The sequence below is a fragment of the Pygocentrus nattereri genome, chromosome 18 (assembly GCF_015220715.1).
Source record: "Pygocentrus nattereri isolate fPygNat1 chromosome 18, fPygNat1.pri, whole genome shotgun sequence".
Lineage (NCBI taxonomy): Eukaryota > Metazoa > Chordata > Actinopteri > Characiformes > Serrasalmidae > Pygocentrus > Pygocentrus nattereri.
Window position 1 is genome coordinate 24,295,009 of NC_051228.1, and position 21,383 is coordinate 24,316,391.

Consider the following 21,383-nt stretch of genomic DNA (forward strand, 5'->3'; position numbering starts at 1 on the left):
AATCTGAACATCATGAGCAAACAAGCAAACTAAGGAAAAAAAGTAACTGCTGTTTATGCTATTCATTGCAAGAATGAGCCCTGCTTATAGATTTGTGTATTACAAAACTAGACATCCGAGGTTTTTAATATTTTACTTAATGTATGCATTTACGAACAACACACTGAGAGAAATGAAACTATACCATGTACTGTACAAATGATACAACATAATTACATAATTACTATAATTTTGGGCAAACTATCTGCATTGAGATGTTATTCACTTTTAATTCTTCTTTAATGCTTATACAACTTCCTTATTCACCCACAGCTCTGTTCATCATCTATAGCCCTTATTATTACTCTATGATAAAACCTGTGAAGCTCCACAGGATTTGAATATTAGACTCCTCTGTCTAGTTCTTATTTTTTCTCATTATAATATTAAAGAACTATTCTAGAGTATAGAAAACGGAGTCCAAACTCTAGAAGGGCACTGTAAGAACAGCTCTGTAAGTGTAGCGCAGCCTCAACAAACAAACAACCCAAAAACCAGCAGCAGCCTCACGGTGACAGTCTTCACCAGCCTGACTGTGCCTTACATTCACGACTGAAAAAGAAAAGGAAACTTCACACAATACAAAAACACACAAAGACGTGTTTCAGTGTGTCAATCTGTCCCGCGCAGCACATCAGGCTCATCAAACCGAGTGTTCAGCCCACACCCCACCCCCCAAAAAGCCCACAGCAATTAGATTAGACCTGCACTTTCCCTAGTGTAGAATTTCCCCTTCCCTTTCTGTCTGTCTGTCTGTCTCCTTTTCTCTCCTACTTAGTCGCTTCCTCCTTTTCTCAACTCATCTTAACAAAGTCTCATTGCCATTAGGATATAAAGTTAGTATTACCAAAGCATTTACAATTATCATAGTGTAATTACCTGCAGTACCCATCAATTTTAGAACGTCAAAATCAATTTCAGTGAATTTAAGCAATACTAAAGAATGTTCTCATTTTTGGTCCATTTTCAAAGCCATTTTCAAACATAAAAGTAACCCAACAATCCTGTTGTCATTTTTCCCCCAGTGGTTGTGTGATATCTTTGTGTAATGCATGCTGGGTATTGTAGTGAGAGAGCATTGATAAACGAAAACATAAAAATGAAAGAAATTTGTGTATTCTGTTAACCCAGAGGGCAGAGGGATACAATGCTGTGGTACAATGTACTGCTCAAACAAATTTGTTTCAGTCATGCTTTGGCAATGCAATAACTAAATATGGCCAAGGCAAGAAAACTTATAATACGGCCTGCTGCACTCGTCTCTCCACAGCCTGGGAAATCATGACACCCACAGACAGCCTCTGCCATGTTCCCTCCGTTCCTAGGTGCAGGTGGAGGAGTGTCATGCTGGCTGAGCGTGCCAGGCGGGCAAACACACACACACACACACACACACACACACACACACACACACACACAAACCCATTTCTGCTGCCTATGAGAAGGAGGGGGCTGACATCCCACATTTACCCCTCATCATTACTCTTAACACACAAAACCTGACTGCTAAACATACAGAGGAAGCTTTAATTGTTTTAAGCTGGGAAAGAAAGTTACAGTGCAGTTGGTGATGATAAGGTTTCCTCATGCAGAATAGAGTTTGTGGAGAGTTTGTGGACAGTATCTGATCCACATCACACCTCAGATGTTGATGGAACACCACGATCCACAAGCGCGAAAGCAGCCCTGCCGTTCAGACAAAATCTGGCAAGAGCAGAAAACGCATGGCAGGCAGCATTTCATCAGGCTAAAAAGAGCGTCATTCTCAACTCAGTCAAGATACGAATTCTTCTGACCGCTCTCCGATCAGCGATTAATCGTTAACTGAAAATCACTGACCCAACCCAAGAAAACAAAAAGCACTTGAATAAATGTAAATGTGAATAAAGCTTTAGGCTTTCGTGAATAATAAAAATGCAACATAATGTAACTGATGTTACAGTAACAAGATGGAGTCTACTTACATTTACCACATATTATTAATATGTTTGGCCTGAGTGGGGCTAGTTTACAGTTTATATGCATAGCTTTACCAACAACATACACAAAGTCAGCATCTTGCAGCTTTTTTTGATGAGACAAACTAAACAAACTAACCACTAGCTAACAAACACATTTGCAGACTATAGCTTAAGGCTACACTAAGAGAAGAAAAAAAAAAAAAGAACGTCAGTCCCTTAAAAGGATCTACCTTGGCATCTTAGCATCATTTGGCCAAATATCCTAACTGCGAGGTGTATTTAGGATGGTTTTATTTCTCCTATAACCCTTTATCAAGAGCTCTGAATCCAGCATCCAAAATTATGCGGTGTCTCAAAGTCACAGGCAGAATAAACTCTAAATAACCCAGAGTGTGCGCTTCTGTGCACAATTCAAAAACAGTACAGAAGTTGAATGTAAAACTCATTTTCACATATCAATCGTTTATGGGAAATGATCTTTCTAATCGAAAGCATTGTTCAAACATTTATGTACCTCTCAATTAATGATTAATCGGTTAATCATCAACCTCTATAGTCAGGAATTATTGCTTTTATTGTGCTATATTATTCAGGCAATTACAAGATTAACTAAAAGTGCATTTCCTGAAGTGACTGCAGAGCTTACGCTTGCTAAGATGTAGGTAGGTGGTGCAATGGCATCTCAAGTGGTTGCTAGGGTGTTGCAAGGCGGTTGCCATGGTATCCCAGGTGGTTGCTAGGGTGTTGCTAGGTGGTTGCTATGGTATCCCAGATGGTTGTGATGTAGTACATACATATTACTAATTCCATAGTTAAATAATTTTTATCAGAGACATTATAAAGGACAAGAGAGGGGTCACTGGTTAAAATATGAATGGGAAAGCTTTCAATCCTCAACATGGCGTCAGTTAACATATATAACAAATAATGAAAAAGAAAAAAAAGAACCAAACATTGTACTGTTCAAGCTGCGAACAGGAAAAGTTCCCTCTCGCTTTGGCGATCCGCACAACCACAGTCACCAACCTGAAAAGTATTGCGTGTTTTTGTGTATTATCTGAGCCAAACACTACAAACTATTTATGATGTGTTTGTCAGATTTTATCAGTGAGTTTAAATTAGCCTTTGAAGTGTTAATGTGGCTTTTAGTTTTGGTTTTATAGGTTTCTAAAAAAAAAAATTTTTTAATCAGTCTTGGAGTCTTGTATGACTGGAAATAACTGCCCTGCAGTGTCGCCAAAATGGTGTTCAAGTGGACATAGTAAAATTATATGATTAGGAACATTCAGCTTTTCTGCAGTCCAATAAGTACGTCATAAAATATTGGCTTAAAACATTAAATGTAACCTTCTGTCCAATGCTGATATTAAAACAATTATCTGCCAATACGGATATGAATCACTGCACATCCCTACTTTATGCATGTTCCATTGTCCAGTGATTACCTGTTCCTCACCACAAGCATTTCAAGGCATGAATGTCCTGACATGTTGTGCAAATGACAAATAAACTTGAAACTTGAACTTGTCAAAAAATAAGCATGTGGCAGCAGGACAGCACACACAATGGTAACTCTTGTTCAAGTTCAAACCATAACAAAACACCTCTTCGATAAGCAACAAGTGGAAATAAGCATTATCAAATTACACAGTGCTGTTCTTAGCACTAGCAGTGCCTGTGGGTTACAGCAGCCTAGCAAAGCTAACGAAGCTATATAAATCACAAACATAAAACTAATCCACCCACACAGTAGTGCTGTCGTTCTACGTTCACCTCTGGCCTCCCTGAACAGTACAGAAATGTAAATATTAATGAAAGTCACAACACGGGACGCAGCGCTCCTGACCTGCTGGAAGCCCCAGTGAGTAGCCGCCCGACAGAGAAGGAACAGGAACTGCTCACTCATGTTACTGCGCTCTGCCTGAGAGCAGCCACAGCCTGGTGTCTGTTTCCCTTTTAATATTGTAGGAGGGTAATGAAGCCTGGGGAACTGAAACCCAGCTGACAGCCAGGCCAGGTAGGAAAGGCCATCCGATCCACCACCAGCAGCCAGTCCTTTTACCCATGCTGCATTGTGCCATAAGGGGGAGAAAACGGAGAAGGCCACACGTTCATGGAGGAGCTTCACTAAGCTGTCAGTCACTCAGGGCCGTAAACGCAGGAGCTCAATCAAGGGCTACATGACATGCGATATGCTTATTCTCAGTGCTAGTACATACTGGGGCCTCACCGATATGAAAAAAAAAATTTAAAATCGGTCAGTAAAACTGATTCTGATTCTAAGGAGATAAATTTGTGGTAACCGATCACATCGGGCATAGAAAAGAAACAGAATTCAATCGTTTTAGTTTCGGTTGTGACTGTGATCATCAACCTGTGATTGTCAGTTCTCCGCTGACAAATGTCACACTCACAATATCTTAAAGGGGAATTCCACCAATTTTTCTAAATTTCTACACAATTCAGTCACTGATCTCTATACAAAGACATTCCAAATAGTTTGATGTGTAAAATGTGTGTATGTAATATTGATAATGGTAAAGTCGAGGTCCAAGAAATAATTTTCTGGGGACTATTTTGTCTAACAACACCCTGCATATACAGCTGCATGCAAGAGCTTGAACACCCCCAGTTAAATAACATGTCCTGTTCATTTTCTAAACAAAAATATTTAAAACACATCCTCTAAAAAGAACAGACTTCACTATGGCTTTTTTCTACAAATTTAGTGCACAATTTCTATTTACTTTGGAAAATATACACAATCTTATAACAAAATAATAAAATGAACCATAATATTTACACAAGACACAAGCCAATCAGAGCAATGCTCATTTACATATATCAATCTTAAAAGACACAGTAACAAGAGCAGCTGGTTTCCTTAATAAAGAAAGCTGGAAATCGTCATGTAAAACCAGTTATGGCTGGTTTTCAAAGATAAACCCACATAAACCTCAGCAGAGAAAAGTAAACACAAGAAAAATATAGGACATGGATCCTTTAAGTTATAGAAGTGTGTAATAGAAAGCATTTTGATTCAGTGCCAGTCCTTGGTCCCCGTGGACAGCACAGTTCAGTGTTTTCCCTGCTATTACACACTTATTTCAACTCTTATGCTAATTACTAAGTCCTCCAGTGGTTGAATGATGTGCCTAAGAATAGCAAATTTCTTGTTTTCCCATTGCAGGGAGGCCCAGCACTAATGTAAGGGCAAATAAAGTTCATCAAGTACTTTATTAGTCTGTAACAACCTCATTAAAGTGTTCAGCTAATCCAAAAGAAAGACACTATCCAAGAAAAAGACCAATGAAGAAGCATCAAATACAATGATCTCCAAAAACGGGCTTATGTAGCCTTTCAATGATGCAATTAAAGTTAAGGCAAGTTTCCTAATTGGAATGAACTACTACAGGAAAATCTGCAGACATAATGCTGCAGTAATCCCACTATTAGGAAAGAGTACAGTTGCATGATATGGACAAAGCACTAGTATTGCAATGTAACTGCAACATAATACCACTGTGATGTGCATCAAAGAGCCAATACTTCATTTTTTTTCTTAAATATTTTCCCCCCAAGGTCCACTTTGCCCATGTTTGTGTGATTTTATGTTCCAAAAAAGTCATAATTCATTTTAACATGACCATTTCTCAACCTCTCTTTATCCTTTATAATTAAACAGGCTGTTTTTGATACTGTGCCTTTAAGACTGACATATGTAATTGAGATCTGTTCTGATTGGCTATACTCATAAATGTACTGTGTTGTCTAATTTAGCAAGCAGTCTGAGCTGTAATACCCTACAGTGTAAGTGGGCGGGGCTGAATGGCTGTAAGCAGAATAAGTGGATATTTGTAAACAAGCTGGCTCTGGTGACATCACAAACAATTATCTTAAAACAGGAAGTTTTTGCAACATAGTGTCCATATATGGACTGTCTGGACTGTGGAGCGAATGGAGCATTTTGAAATTTATTTAAGTACTATTTCAAACTTTTATTTTAAAAAGTAAGAAAATTCACCTTTCCATGATTTAAAATGCACTGGTGAATCAAGAATGTGACACAATTAAAGTCTGGCCTTTTAAAAGCAAAATAATTTACTTTTGTTAGATTAATTGCTGTGATTGGGCCAAATGATCATGGTACTAAGTAAAAGTAATAGTCATTGGTAAGAGGGCTCATCTGCACATCTAAACGTTCTGCAGTATCAGTACTGCAATGGTTTCAATAGTGGGAATTCCACTCAAATGTTCAGCACATTTTAGAAGAATTGTGGAGAAGTTGGTAAGAGAAAATGCAAATTAACGAGCGTCTCCATCAATCAGAAAGAGTCTTAATGTGGAGTTTCTACTCTCTCTGGGTAGAGCAGTTTTGATGGCACTCTGTAAACCAAATAACATTGCACAAACAGCTCAGATAGGAGACAGTGCCAAGCATGAGTTTTGTTTTTGTGTCAATATTTCTTATAAAAATCTAATTTCTATCAGTATTTTCCACATTTCTCCTTTACTGATAATGCAACTTTTCCCAGCTCAAGCGTATTTTTTTTTTTGTTGCAATATTTAGGCTCCGCCCCCATCTATTTTTTGCACATTTCCAAAATTCGCAAAACAAAGAGAGATGGATGGAAAACCCACTAATATCACGTGAAAGATTAGGAAGTGATACAATATGCAGAAATAACAGACTTGGAGTTTGTTAAGAAAAAAAAGTCCACCCAAAATAATCCTGCAATTCATGACAAGCTTTGAGTCCTCCCAGGCAGGCTTTGCTTGTTGCTCTACATGTGCACTCAATCAAACTCAAACTCTGAAGTGGTTTCTGTCCATCAGACTGGAAGCAGAATTTGGGGGGGTGGCGAGACAAAAAGGGGGCGCAGCAGTGAGGGAGCCAGGTCCATCCGGGCCACCACATTGTTCTCATTCCTCACAGATGAGAAGTGAGGAGATGGGCGGGAAGTTTCTTTGGGCCTAAACACGGTAGTACAGTAGAACAATGGCCCTCACAGCCAGGCTCCTATCCCCACTAGTCAAAACAAGGCCAGCCAGCAAAGGCCCCAGTGCAAGCAGAGAGCTAACACCACTCTGCAGTCAAAACAAGAGCAGAGAACATCACAGAAAGACATTTAAATTAAAATAAAAAGATACTGAGAGGCCTGGACTTTGTGCAGTATGGCCTTGACATCAGACATCAGTGGAAGAAGCAGCTCAGACTTTGTTGTGAGTTGTTCAACAGGAGTTGAAAGCTTTAAGGTCAATATGTACCCAAACACTAGAGGAGGAGGCACAGTTGGCAGTGGCGTTAAGCCATTTAAACAGAGAGTGTAACTTAAGGAAACACTAACAAAACTGCAGCAGAATGAAAGAGTAACAAAACATTCGTCCAACCAACAGCTCAGTCTACTGAATAATGTCTTTACTAGTACAGGTGCAGCACAATAATCATTTTAACAGTAGAGAAATAGCAAAAATGTTGGTAAAGGGGAATTAATTTAATCATCAAGATGCATACAAAGTCATCCAGATCAGTTTGATGCAAAATGGTTAATTGTAACACATATATATATATAAATAATAATCACATATTTGAATTGATAACTTTCATGTAAAACAATTCTAGTACATGTTATTTTTGTATTTCATCCATACTGTTCAGCCACATGAAACTAATAAAGAAACTTCAGTCATAAAATAAGTGCTTGTGTCATTACATTTGTAGCGGAGCCTAAAAACTGTGGGAACTTGGCAATGATGGCCTATGAAGGGTAAAAGCAATAACAGGATTTGGTAGTCATATGATTGTGGCATTCTTCACAGAATTAACGCAATGCAAAAGCAAACGGTCACAAGGAAAAGGACCACAGAGAGAAGAAAGCTCCTTTAAAAGGTCATGATGGAAGCAGCAGAAGACGAAACACACAAGAGTTTAGCCTATGGACCCTGCAGGAGCTTTCCAGCATAAAAGTGGCTTTTCCTCTTATTCGGATACATTGCGCTGGCATGTTACTCTCCAGGCCACATCATCTGAGTCAATCTGTTTGTGTCAGGACAGTGATGACTAGGCTGAGGTTTAAAGTGCTCCAGAGTGACACCATTAACTGTCTCACTTATCGCCATGGTTTATTAAGCAAAACACTCAGGAATGCGGTCATAAATGGAGAAAAAAAAATTACTTTCTTTCCTGCATTACAAAAGAGAAGGACTAAGAATTTCCAGAATCACTGACTGGTTCTCTGACCACATACAGTAGAACATAATCCACATGTGTCCAATTCCAGTCCTTGGGGACCAGCGCAGTTTGGAAGGGAGGTCCCAATCCACTTTTTATGCTCCTGATCTGATTCATTTAATACTGAGCATGTGCCAATACAAAAAGCTAATACAAAATTTTTCACACAAACACCTACATATAATACAGTATTACAGTAGCCACAAACTCACATTATAGGCATCATTTCTGAAAATGTACCTACAAGTTTTGGGTACCGTCTGTGTATGTCATGTCTATGAAAGTGGTGCAGATGGTGCATAATAAAAAGAAAGGACCAAACCGTATTGGGCTTAATATTGCTGGTACACGATCCATTATGTAAGCCTGGGTGGGCCTTGAGGTTGGGTATCGTAAAAAATGTGTTGATATCAATGCCAGTGCTGATACCTTGACTTCAATACTGGACCAACATGGGAGATGTGTGCCAATGCATATTTTCAATATGCTTATGCACATATCTGCTGACAGAGGTACATAAAAATGACTCATGTGTAGAAGCTCAGGATAAATCCAGAAGGATTAGTATTGCAGAGTGGAGTCAGAATTACAACATTTACTTTTGAGGGGTTACAGATGCGAGGAAATTAATAAAATACGGACATTTTAGCATCCCTTGCCTAAACACTCTGCTCTTCTGTAGAACAATACATACATCAGAGGTCACTAACAGGTGGACCGCAGTCCGAAGTCCAGACCCAGACCTATAACCAATAAACTATGGAGAATTCTTGAACTTCGACTGGGTGGTCCTTTTCTAATCACCGTAAATTTTCTACGCTTCACGTAGCTTCAGCAGCCCAGGAAAGGTGAGTGTCACATGTAAACATTACTGAACCGTACTACATAACATGTCGATATATCTACTAGGCTACTTCAGTATACAGTATATGGTACTGAATCATGATGCAAGTTAGTCGTTATGATGTTCTGGGCCTTTCCTTCAGGAAATTTTCTCTAATTGGATCTTATTGAATTGTAATTAAATACCCCTGACATATATCATCAAATATCAGTTTGAAAAACTGGTGAAATATTAACATCTGTCCAATGCTGATAGTTTATTAAAAGCAAATGTCTGCCGATACTGATATGACTCCTTATTCCGACACCTTCTTTTCCATTACAAACTGGAAGTGGGTGTGACTTAAACCAGACATAAGTGTGGTGCCGAAACAACCTTGTTTTGGAACAAAGGCGCCTTTTGGCTCACAATACTAATGACTGAAATTTGGTACTGAATTTTGCTACTGGGTAGTACTAAAGTATTACTTGGTAACATAGAAGGTACTGAATTTTGACACCCAGGCCAGGTCAGTTCAGACTTAGACATCTCTACAGTGTGGTGGTTACTCTACTCATATACATTCACTGAACCTTAACTAAGTTTGGGGGAAACCACCACAGTGTGCTGGACTAAGGACCTACAGAACCAGAGTGGGACAAATCCTACCACAAAATGATCTTCAGAGAATTACCCCTGACAAATCCATTTTGACCAAGACTAAAGCTCCTAAACTGTCTGGGGAAAGCCTGCCCTGGTTAAAACCAGGCAGGGACATGTGAAATCAATTTTTTATTCCCTAATCTGACATGAGGGCTTAAAGCAGGGCGTAACAGTACCCGTTTGAGTGAGTGCACATGAAGCAAACGGCTACAAAGTGGCATCTGTTTGAGTTGTTTGGGCTGAGCAAGGCAGGGCGTGTGGGGGTGTATGTGCCTGGTTTGGTCTCAAAACCCAACCCCTGTAATTTCCACCAAAGCAAACCAATGTATTCACCACATACATGAACTCCACTGCATGCAAGCACCAGTTCAGTAAGGCCTTCTCCCCTGCTGCCACCCAAAAACGTTTGGGTGGGGCGTCGTTCTGATTGCGTTTTTCATCACGAGGGGGAAAAACCAGGCTATTCATTGTATAACATGGAACAGATGGGAGTGCAAGCAGCTATTTCTGAGTGCTGGCTCAGGAGCGGCAGTTAACTGCCCTGACTGTTACAGCAAACATACTTCCAGGGGGGTCTCTGCCCATTCAGCTTCTAGCACTCTTAGAGCCCAAATCCTACATTTTATTGTACTTTTTTGTGCACTAAATTATTATGATTTTTTTTTATGCACCACAAATTGTCATAATTCAATATTTACATGATCTTTTTATAAGCTCTCTTTACCCCTCAGAATTAAGGGTTTAATTGGATGGGTTGGGGGGGGGGGGTCTCTTTGCTCTCTGAGACATAGAGGAAGGGGTAGAAGTCCATTGGAAGATGTTCCAGGTGGGCGATATGAACTCAAAACTAATGTCACAGTATTTCCTACAATAAGGATGATCAAGATTTCACAATATCAAAAAATTAATACATTTGTGATAGTAACAATAATAACAAAACAACACCATAATAATATGTATAAATAAGTGCAACTGTTATTAATAGTTTTACTACAACTGGTGCTGTTGTTATTATTACTTTTTGTCCTTCTTTGTTCTGCCCAAAAATTAAACCTGTTTCGTCAAACAAGCAGCATAAACACCAAAGAGTGAAAACAGAAACCTTCACAAAGTAAAAATTTGTGCCAATACTGCACGATGCAGCTGGCAAAACGGGAATGTCTTTGTTCTGCTTCATTCACTTTTGCTTAGTGCTCAGCCAATGTCGTGTGGCCATATAAACACTATACTGATTAATCTAATGGCACTCAGCAGTTTTGTCTAAAACACCTTTAAAACATGCCATTTGAAAAATGTCAACATCCCCTTCACTGCCTGGAACAGTACATTTCTGTCTGGCATTTCCATTGCTATTGCTCCATTGTCGATGTTTCCTGCTGAGCTAGAATGTGGGCTGTTGTATGTAAATTTTGTGGGCGTAAATATTAATAAGGTAAGACTGCTGAGTAACAGTTTAGGATTTCGAAATCGTCCCATTCCACCACCCTCTTACACAAATGCACAATTTGCTTCTGAAGGCAGAGACAATTGTGTTTGAGGTTTACGTTACATCAGTTCCATGAACCAAATTCTCCTTATTTAACTATGACAATGTAAATACAGTTATCCCTTCTATAGTGCCTTTAAGTTTATATAATATCTAGGGCTTACCATGGCATCTCTAATGATGCGGCAAAATTCACATCATTAGAGAATAGGATGAGGGTGTTTATTTTCATACAGGTATACCTCCCATCTCTGGAAGGTGGCCTTAAGATCTGAACCCAGAATGGAAGACGGCATAGAAGAAAAAGCATAGTAATTGTAAATGTGAGGGAACTGTAGAGCACAAAGATTCCACTCCAAAAGCTTAGCTTTTGCATTTATTTACCTACCTATTGAAGCTTATCTCAGCTCCCAGGCTGCCCAGGTACAAAGCCAGTGTTTGGGTTCACCAGGGATCTTAAAGTCAGAAGTATGGACTCCAACACACGCAATTTGCTTTGTGCTAGTGGATAGCTGGTATCACTATACCCTTACAGAGCACCTTACCTGGACTCTACAGAGTGAATCAGGAGAAGCACATATGATGCTTATTATATGCACCTGTCCACCTACAGTGAGGACCAGAAACTCTTCTCCTGAGCTTTTTCAGTACTATGTCCAGTAAACAGCGCTGCTTCTGCAGCACAGAGGAGAGCTTTCCGAGAACCAGTGGGAGAAAAGTCTCACAAAAGAATAAACAACATGCTCACCAAAAAGAAAGGCAGAAAGCAAACCTCTCCTACAGCCTGTACCAAATTTAATCTCGCTTCAGCAAAACCCTGCACAGGCAAAGAGATGAAAAACATTGAGCTCTGAAAAACTAAAGCATAAGAAGCACTGGCTTCAAGGAAATCAAGGAAACGGTTGACAATCTTAGTATCTTATTAACAAATAAAAAGAAGGTCTTAGCAAAAAGAGAAAATGTAAATGTAGAAACTGAACTGAATTCAATTTCAAATCCTTGTGAACAAAAAACAAAGGATACGGCTCATCTTGTGCCATGCTGCTGGACATCAGGAGAATGGCAATGAGTTATGCAAACAGTTGAAAGAGATTTTCAGGAAAGTGGAAAGAATGAGTCACTTGCTCTGAGAGACAAATTCCAGATTCTCTCTCTTACCCTGCCCTCACCAGGAAGTGAAATGGCGGAAAACAAGGAAATGGTCAACACTGTTTTCTCAGTGGACAGTGGACAGCTAGGCTGAGCTGCCAATGCTCACCAGAACCAAAAGCTCAAACCAAAAGCTTCTGCAGGGTTATTCCCGAAACTCTAGAGCACTTGATGATGATGATTCCATATTTCATCACCAAATTTCAGCACTTTGGTAGATCAAGTACATTTAAAGGGGAATTCCACCAATTTTTCAAAATCTCTGTGTAACTAAGTGAATACAAATTAAGTAATGCTCCATTGTGGGAAAAATAAAGTAGTCAGAACTGTTTACAGTGGCGGTAAAAGGAACCAGATGTGTGAAGAGTATAAATAATTGGCAAGTTATTATAGGAAATGTTTACAGAAACGTATTTGGACGTCCAATTGACAAGCTTTCGGCCTGAAATATATGACGTCAACATTTAAGCATTTTAAAAACATCTTCATAATTACATTATTGTAATAATTACAAATTGTAAACAAAGTCATTCAGAGTGGTTTGATATGAAAAGTTCCATTCCAGAGACAGTAGAACTAGAAATGTTCCCTGAGGTGTTGATGGGAACCTGATATCTGAAGACTTTAATGACTCTAAAAGCTCCCGCTTATAAAGTTGCTAAACAAAACAATTATTAATACATTAGTTCAACCTAAAACATTTAATATACATTAATAATGAAAAGGTACATGTATAGTATTCTAGGGCAAAACAGTCCCCAAAGAAAACTTATATTTTTTATATTTACCACTATTTTTCCATTATGAACATCTAGTGGGTAGGTTCACTGGTCATTTTGGATGGTAAATAAAATAGCAATATTCTGTTGTAGACATAGAAACATCTCTAGTTCCCATCACAAACATTGAAACAAAATCTTTTTAGGTGTCTTGAAAGGACAACATTTCAAATCAAAATTGACTTCAAATTGGACTTTTTTGGTACACTTTTTTAAAAATCTATGGAATTCCTCTTTAACTCTTCAATTTGAAGTTATTTATAAAATATATAAGACTAGATGAGCAGGCTGAGTTACAGATGCTCACCAGCATCAAAAATTCCATGCTTGTGTCCAAACTCTGTATTCCTTATCTAACATGCCTTTCCATTTGGGAGGAAACCCACCAAAATTCCAAAGAAACAAAGTTATGGATAGCTTGCCAGGATGTCAGGATGTCTTTCTGAGCCATCTCCTCTTTATATCGCTATCTTTGGCCACACAAAGCCACGGTGGGAACATGAAAGGAATTCTACGGCCTTCTTAGAAACACAAATGCTGACCGGCTCAAAGGCATGTGATCAAGCGGTGACAATTAGCGGAACGGCAGCGGGAGAAAGGCGACGGCTGCAGCACAAACATACAAGTGTTCAGACATGGTGGAGTTTATAAGGGAAATGAGGAGTGCATGTTTGGAGAAGGTGCCCATGTGCTCCACATATGAGGGGCCAAAAACAAACTGCTTCCTTAAGAGACTCACATACAGCCTTAAAATATCCCAAAGACTGACACTATGCCATCACTGCGTCAGGGTATGAGAGTCATTTATGAAACCACTTCGATTTTATCACATCTTTGCGCGTCCTAAAACTCCAGAGAGGGAAATTCCACATTTCTCTAAGACCTTTTTGCAGTACTTCCTACATTCATGATCAACTGAGGGCTTCTAAAAGATAAACACAACCCCAAGACCAGCAGTTACTGTCAAAGTTTGTTCGATCGGGTTTTAACACGTGGAGAAAAGACATAAAAAAACAAAAGAGCTGGCAAATAAAACTGCAGGGAAGGGGGAAACAGCAACCGGTGGACACAGCTTCAAAGGAGCAAGCAACAATCAGCAGAGCAGCAGCGACTGTGGGGCGTGAAAACACCTTCCAGCAGAGCTGAAAGAAGTCAGCCTAAAGACCTGCAAACAGAGACAACAGACGAACCTAAACATCCACTGCATCTTTACATCAGCTCTACTCAGTTTATGCGTAAAGTGTATAACAAAACACTATTCCCATTCGTTTAAATGGCAAGAGATGTCAACCTTTAATCTTTTTCCCCTTTGTGATTAAATTATTAATTTGTAAATATTCTCATTGTCATTATGTGTGATTTGATTAGAAATGCTGTTTCTAGACAAAAAGTGACAGAATTGTTCGAAGGTAAAATAAAGGCAAAAAAAAACCCCACTATTCTGGCATTACTAGCATTATACACAAAACATTTCACACCAAAACTGTAAAACACCAAAAATGTAAAATGGCATGAAAAATTACTGTAAAATAAAATAAGATTTGTATTATATGTGTGTTTATTGTTTGTTTTTACCACCACCCCTTGGGGAAAACTATCGATATCCTGCCCAAATCCTGAAAAAGGGCATCTTTCCATATTTTATCAGTAAATAAAAATAATCCAATGATATTATATGAAGTACGCTTCTCCAGACTCTACAAGATAAACTGCCTTTCTGTTGACCCTGCCATGCAGGACAGCAGAATCACGTGAACCCACTCTCTTATAGCCCAAGGACTTAATAAACTAAGGCTCGCAAAGAGAAAAGTGCATTTCCTGTCTGTCTCGCAACCCAATGTAGAGCACTCGTGCTCAACTCACCCCACTGGACTTTAACTTTTTACTGTGCTCTTCAAAGAGTGTACTACACAATCTCGATTTTCTCACACAGTGTTCCACACAATCGCAATTATTGTGTCATATTTACAATTTAATACACAGAAGCTGATTTAAATCAATTCTGAACCTAAACATGCTGCCTGTCTAGTACATATTCTGTCTAGATTTAATGCTAATGAAGATCTATAATAGATACTGAACAGATATTAAAAAAAACATCTTATTCTACTTGGATGAAACTGATCCTATCAGCTGTGATGTGACAAAAAACATACCTCTAAATTTGTTGATATTGTACATGACAATATTTTGCAAAGCTTAACACTTTTGTAAGTCAAGCATATTTAACACCACACTCACACTAGAAGTGGCCAATGCTACACTTAAAAATAAGCTCAAATGAAACACCCAGAAGCCCCCGAAACTTAAGAAAACACGGTGGCTGTATGAGGACATTATCATTCAAAGTGGTCTGGTGTGAAATGCTTTATATATAACGTTGAAAATGGTAAAATAATGGGAAAGTTTTCTTTGGGGACAGTTTTGCCGTTGTGCAACCCACATGCACTTCTGTGCAAATTTTGCGTACTTATCAAACATTCCATCCATCTAGGAGGAAAGACACCAAATTTGTGGGAAGCTAGGTGTGGTTTGCTGGGATATCAGAAGGTCACTACCTTCAGCCACACAGGGCTGAGGCTGTAGTGGAATGGTAGGAACATAATTCTGCCCAAATAGCTTACATTAATTTTGATGCTAACCATTGCTTCCATAAAATACCCATAAAATGCCATTACTGCATGTTTGAGGTTCCTCAGCTGAACTACTTTCCTCAGTAATGTTGATGAAATATATTTTAATGTAAATGCATATGCAAGTCATATGCACAACCAAGCAAGTTTACAAGTTATATTATGTGCTATGTTTTATTATTGCAGCTGTACGTTGCTCATTGCTCGCTAGCAATCACATTTCATAGTGTCCTAGTTGTCTTGATAAGAGTTATGACTCAATAATCATTGTATTTGATTAGGTTAATCAACAATTTCCAAATCATTCATGGTGTACTTAACCCCTTAATTGGCCAAACCCACTGGTGGGCCCAAAACTTGATTACTCACTTCTATAACCTGAAAATAACTCAACCAGTTCGCACTGAAGACCCTGTAGTTACTGAATAATAAGCCTTAATGTGTAATAAGGATTGAGATTTTAAGGGATTACCATGAAAAGGCAACTTACAACGTGACACTACTGTCAAAAAGCTATAGTGCTAAATGTTCCTTATTTAACTTCATATGACAACAGGTATTTGGCTATATTACTAAAACCAGAACAGATCTCCTGAATCAGCTCTAATAGTGGGCTAACTTCACTGTAGATGTGCCAAAACACTGCTAACAAAAAGTACTGCTGCTGCCAAGTCATACTAACCAGCATTTAAGTGTGATTTCTGTAATTATGTGGTCTGGGCTATTTCCTTTACACCATGCCCCAAAAGCTGCCCTGCTTCAGCCTTTAAAACATAAAGCACAAGGACAACAAGCAGTCAGATCAACAGGCCGAATGTACGATGTCTTAAAATGGCTCAATTTTTTTTAAAACACATCTGTGTTGACATTTTTTCAAGAGATGCGTATCAAGGAAGCCCATGCAGCATTTATAGTACAGTGAGTAAACCAAAGAACAGGTCATGCGCCAAGATTAGTAAAGCAATGGTGAAGGTACATTCTTTGCTGCTGAAGCATGAATCTTTGTTTCAGGTTGCTCCATCTGTTCAATATGAGGTACAACACAGGTTAATCAGCATTGTGTTTTCCATCATGTCTGCACACGGAAGTGAGATTCCCAACCAAAACAAGACCTCAGAAGACTTCAAAAGTGCCTTCATTTGTTTTACAGGTCTGCTCTGTAAAGAAGCTGTCCTGCATCTCATGCATAATGCTGAAAATACAAGTGTTTGAGCTTTCTGGTGAAAGGCTACATTTCCGCCTTTGGCTTGGCAGGAAGTGCAGCTATAAAACTCAATGATGTAATTCGCTGTGAGTGAGCTGAACTGTCGCTTATCCACAGAGAAAATGAAGTCTACAAGCCAGTCAGCTTTAGAACACCCTACACTTCCTTTGTCAATAATCCCACCTCACCCAGCCCCCAAACTTTCAGATACCCACATACATCATTTGATCGCTTGTCAAAGCAAAAAAAAACAAAAAAAAAACACACACAATAGACAAGTACATGTTGCTTTTTCCTCCCTCAAAGCATCACAGTATAAACGGATAACAGCGAGAACACAGCCCACCACGTGAGAAGCACAAGCTTGACTTCGCCATGGTGGTTATTGGGTTACAGCACTAGATAATGCTGTGTGTGGGCAGTCATTGCTAATTCATGCTACTAAGCCAGGCTGGGGCTGAATGCTTCTGGAACATCTTTTATAGGGTCCATATTAGTGCTGCATGAAAGTTCAATAACGGTAAACAATTGAATGCTCTAACTTTCAATACTATTCATTTCAAAAGGAGACGGATAGCATTGAATGTTAGAGTATTTTAACAATGTAGACATATTAAAGTATTGTTCACGCCAAAACCTATACAGTCAATGTATGCAAACAAAGCGACAAAAACAGCCTGCATTGCTTTTGAAATGAGCCAATTACAACAAAGTTAATTTACATATGTCTTATAGGCACAGTTTGGTTCATTTTGAGAGACAGAGAGTGGCTGGAAAATGGTCAAAATGAATTCTCACCGTTTGTGGTACATAAAACTACACAAACGTGATAAGCAGAAAAATCTACCATCTCAGTCTTCAAATAAGCTACCGTTACCTTGACATTGCATTCTGTACTCTGTTAAGCTGTAACAATCTGAGCACTTCTCTGTGTTCAATCTAATAAACAATCTGTGTTTACCAGTTTTAAGTTTAGCCACAGTATCATTTCAGTATCAAGCACTGTGATACTACTACTGGTATAGTGTAGTGGATAACACCTCTGACTTCAACACTGTAGACTGAGGTTCAATCCCCTGCCTAAGCACCCTACAGTATACTAATAATAATAAACCTTGGGCAAGCCTCCTAATACTACCTTAACTGTGCAAAATGATCAAATTGTAAGTCGCTCTGGATAACAGCATCTGCCAAATGCCATAAATGTAAATGTACTACATGTAACAAAGTCAAATGTATGATACTGGGACAACTCTAGTCCAGTTCAAAAAGCTAGGTTAGTCCAATGTGGCTAACAGTCAATTGAGGCCTGATGCAAAGTTAATTAGGAATGTATACAATTAAAATGTGTTAAACACTCAATGTTGTGTTACAACGAGCATTGAGGTTACATCTGTTCTTCGCATATCTGACTCACACAGACAATATTGAAATTAGGCAGTCACCTTGTTTGTGAGCTAAGGGCATGTGGAAGACAGGTTAGTCCAGTATGCAGCCTCTCAGGTGCACCTCCGCCACACTTTCCACATAACCTAGCAGTGGTACGTCACACCAGTAATACTGTACTAGTGCTATTAATAGTGTAGTGTCTTGGTTCATTTTTCATTTAGACAGCTTCATAAGGAAAAGCTAAAAAGGTATGTATTAGATCCATTTAACCAGGTCATATTAAAATACAATAAACAGCATTTTCACTTCTCACTAAAGTCACAAGTTACTGGTTTACTGTGACTCACATAAGCAACCAAATTATGACCAAATTAAGACTTTTTCTTCTCCTGCAAGTCAATACAAGCACCAAAATAAATATGATACTTTCAATCACAACACTCTCTAGCTTCATATGTTATCAACTTCATTCCTCTAAAAATTCTTGTGTGTGTGTATATATATATATATATATATATAGGGCTAATTAATGTACATGTTACTTTGCTTTGCAAGGTAAAATATGACTGTATCCTGTCATTTACACCAACTAATTACAGGGTTCTGAAATCCTTCCATCTATTCGGCATAAACTAGGCCTTACTAGGGCAAACAAAGTTATTTAGAGTGGTTTTAACTTGAAATGTCATTTCAAAATTGCTCACAGTGGCGGTGGGAACCAGACATCCAAGGCTTTTTATGGCTCTAAAAGCTCACATCACAAGAAATAATTGCATAAAATGGTTACAAATACTCCTTGATGCCTGAGACATTTTTTGGCGATTCTGGCCCAAAATGTAAGTCTTTCTGATACTTTAATGGTGTAGGTAGTGCATATAGGGTGTTGTAAGGCAAAACAGTTTTTAAGGTTCCTGTATTCTTGTCAGATCCACCATTGTTCTGCCATTTTTAACATTACATCCAAGTTCACTGGTCATTTTGGATAGCCAATAAAATGGCTAGTTTTGGGCTATTGACATCAAGACCCCTGGTTCCCTTCACCACCACTGTAGAGAAATAAGCACTAAATTTCTTTACAAGGCACCATGTACCACCAAATTCCAATGAATGACTTTGTTTACATCTCAACAATTATATTACGCACACATTTTGAAAACTTGGTGGAATTCCCCTTGAAATACTCAGGTGCCAGAGCCACAATCATTGCCAACCTCAAACAAACCACACTAAGCACCATTTAGGCCAAGCTCATGTATGATCATTTTAGCCAACTATATTGACTATACATAGCTAATGCCCATGCAAATATGGCTGTTTCTGTGTTTAAACTCACTTTTAAGTGCATTCTTATGTGGCTTAATGCTTGTTAATGGTGACTGGTGTGTGGGGGGGGATTGGCCTTGGAAATCCCCAGAGAGTGAGAGAAAAGAACAATAATCTGGTGCTTTCAATTGTGCGATTGCAGTGTTACGTAGCCAGTTGGACTACCAACAACTGCTATAAAAAGCTCTGGAAAAGAAACGTCTTCTTGATGGGCTACATGCTCAAACATACAGTGAAAAAGGTCTGCTGTGCACACTGGGGAAAACTGGCCCTGCCTTTTGTTCTGTGGAAGCCAAGGGACACACCTCCAAGTTTTTATGAGCTTTAAAGGGCCCATATCCTGCACTTTTAGCAGATTTTATTATTCTCCCCAGAGGGTCACATTTGACATTTGTGATGATCTACATGCCAAAAAACAGTTGTTATTCATTATTACATAAGCATTTTCCAACTTCTTCTTTTCCATGAGAATTACACAGGCTGTTTTTGTTATTCTGCCTTTAAAACTGATATGTAAATGAGCTATGTGCCTATTGGCTGTCCTGTATTGCACCTACATTATAACTCGTTTTATATATAAAAAAAAGCAGGGTTTTTAAGATATGGGTTTTTTAAGAGATGGCACCTCCACTGTCTCACGTTTATATACATACATAAACTTTGTCTAAGTCTCAAATGGCTCCCTACGCCTTGGTGTACTTTGTCGGTCTTAAAATAATGATTCCTGCACCCAAAATAATATAATAGGTATATAATAGGCATAATAGGTCTAACAAAGCCGTCTGGGATTTAGCCACGTGTGCACACTTCCCTGCTTGGATATCTTATGCATTTGGGAGAAGAAGCCAACATTTCATGAGTGCACTATATCTGCATAGGGAGTACGGGGCCATTTGGGATACAGCCTTATACAGGCCACATCTCTTATATGAACACTTGATCAAATCAGTCAAGCCAGGTTATTTTCTTTGGAGACGTTAGCATTTAAAAGGAGAAATATGGTCGACCAAAGAAAGTAATTGTACCAGGGAAATATCCAAGTTGTTCCGTAGACTAACTGGGACGATGAGACCTGTTAACGTGCTAAAAGCCAAAGAAATGGTAAATAAAACTGAGCCCCCGCCCACACCGCCCTGCTCCTCTTCCCACGCACACGGGCTGTAAACAATCGGCTCTAAAAATATGGAAACATGAACACGGAGGTTAGCATTATGTCTCACCAGCATATTTCACACTCCTAACGAAGAGCATACATGGGTTGTTGAATTCGAGTCAATTTTCACCACACGCTCGTTTTCCCCCCCAAAGAAACGCCCCTTAATGGCTTTAAAATGGCAGACCTCCTATTACTAACGTTATTACCTCAGTGTTAGCACTCAGCATGGGAAAATACTGCGCGCTGAGTAAAAAAACAACATCCACATGTTGGTTTATGCGTTGGGTTTGCGGGTAAATGTTGTTTTTATTATGAGACCTCATATTTATGACCAGTCTACTTCCTTATAAACATTATTTATTTGCTCCTGTACGTTTTCGAGCATCGTCAGATAATATAAAAGCCCATCCTGAGATTTCAAAGTTGGCTTTCTATTCGAATTTCCCGTTCCACCTTAAATGGTGCAGCAGTTACGGTCTGGCGCCCGAGGCGCATGTAACGATGTAACTGCTGCACCATTTAGCTTAAGGAGGAACGGGAAATTCG

The 21,383-nt window shown here is 38.9% G+C and overlaps 1 protein-coding gene across 2 annotated transcripts in view; it reads right to left on the minus strand.

Annotated features, from left to right (window-relative positions):
- ptbp3 (polypyrimidine tract binding protein 3) overlaps positions 1–21,383 on the minus strand; it is a 94,408-nt gene that overhangs the window by 72,620 nt on the left and 405 nt on the right. Inside the window, exon 1 of one of the 2 annotated variants that reach the window (XM_037547379.1) lies at positions 3,847–3,865. The exons of the other annotated variant lie outside the window; for it this stretch is intronic. The gene's annotated coding sequence lies outside the window, so the exon portion shown is untranslated. Of the gene's footprint in view, positions 1–3,846; positions 3,866–21,383 lie in introns of those variants that run through there. 2 annotated transcript variants of the gene reach the window in all.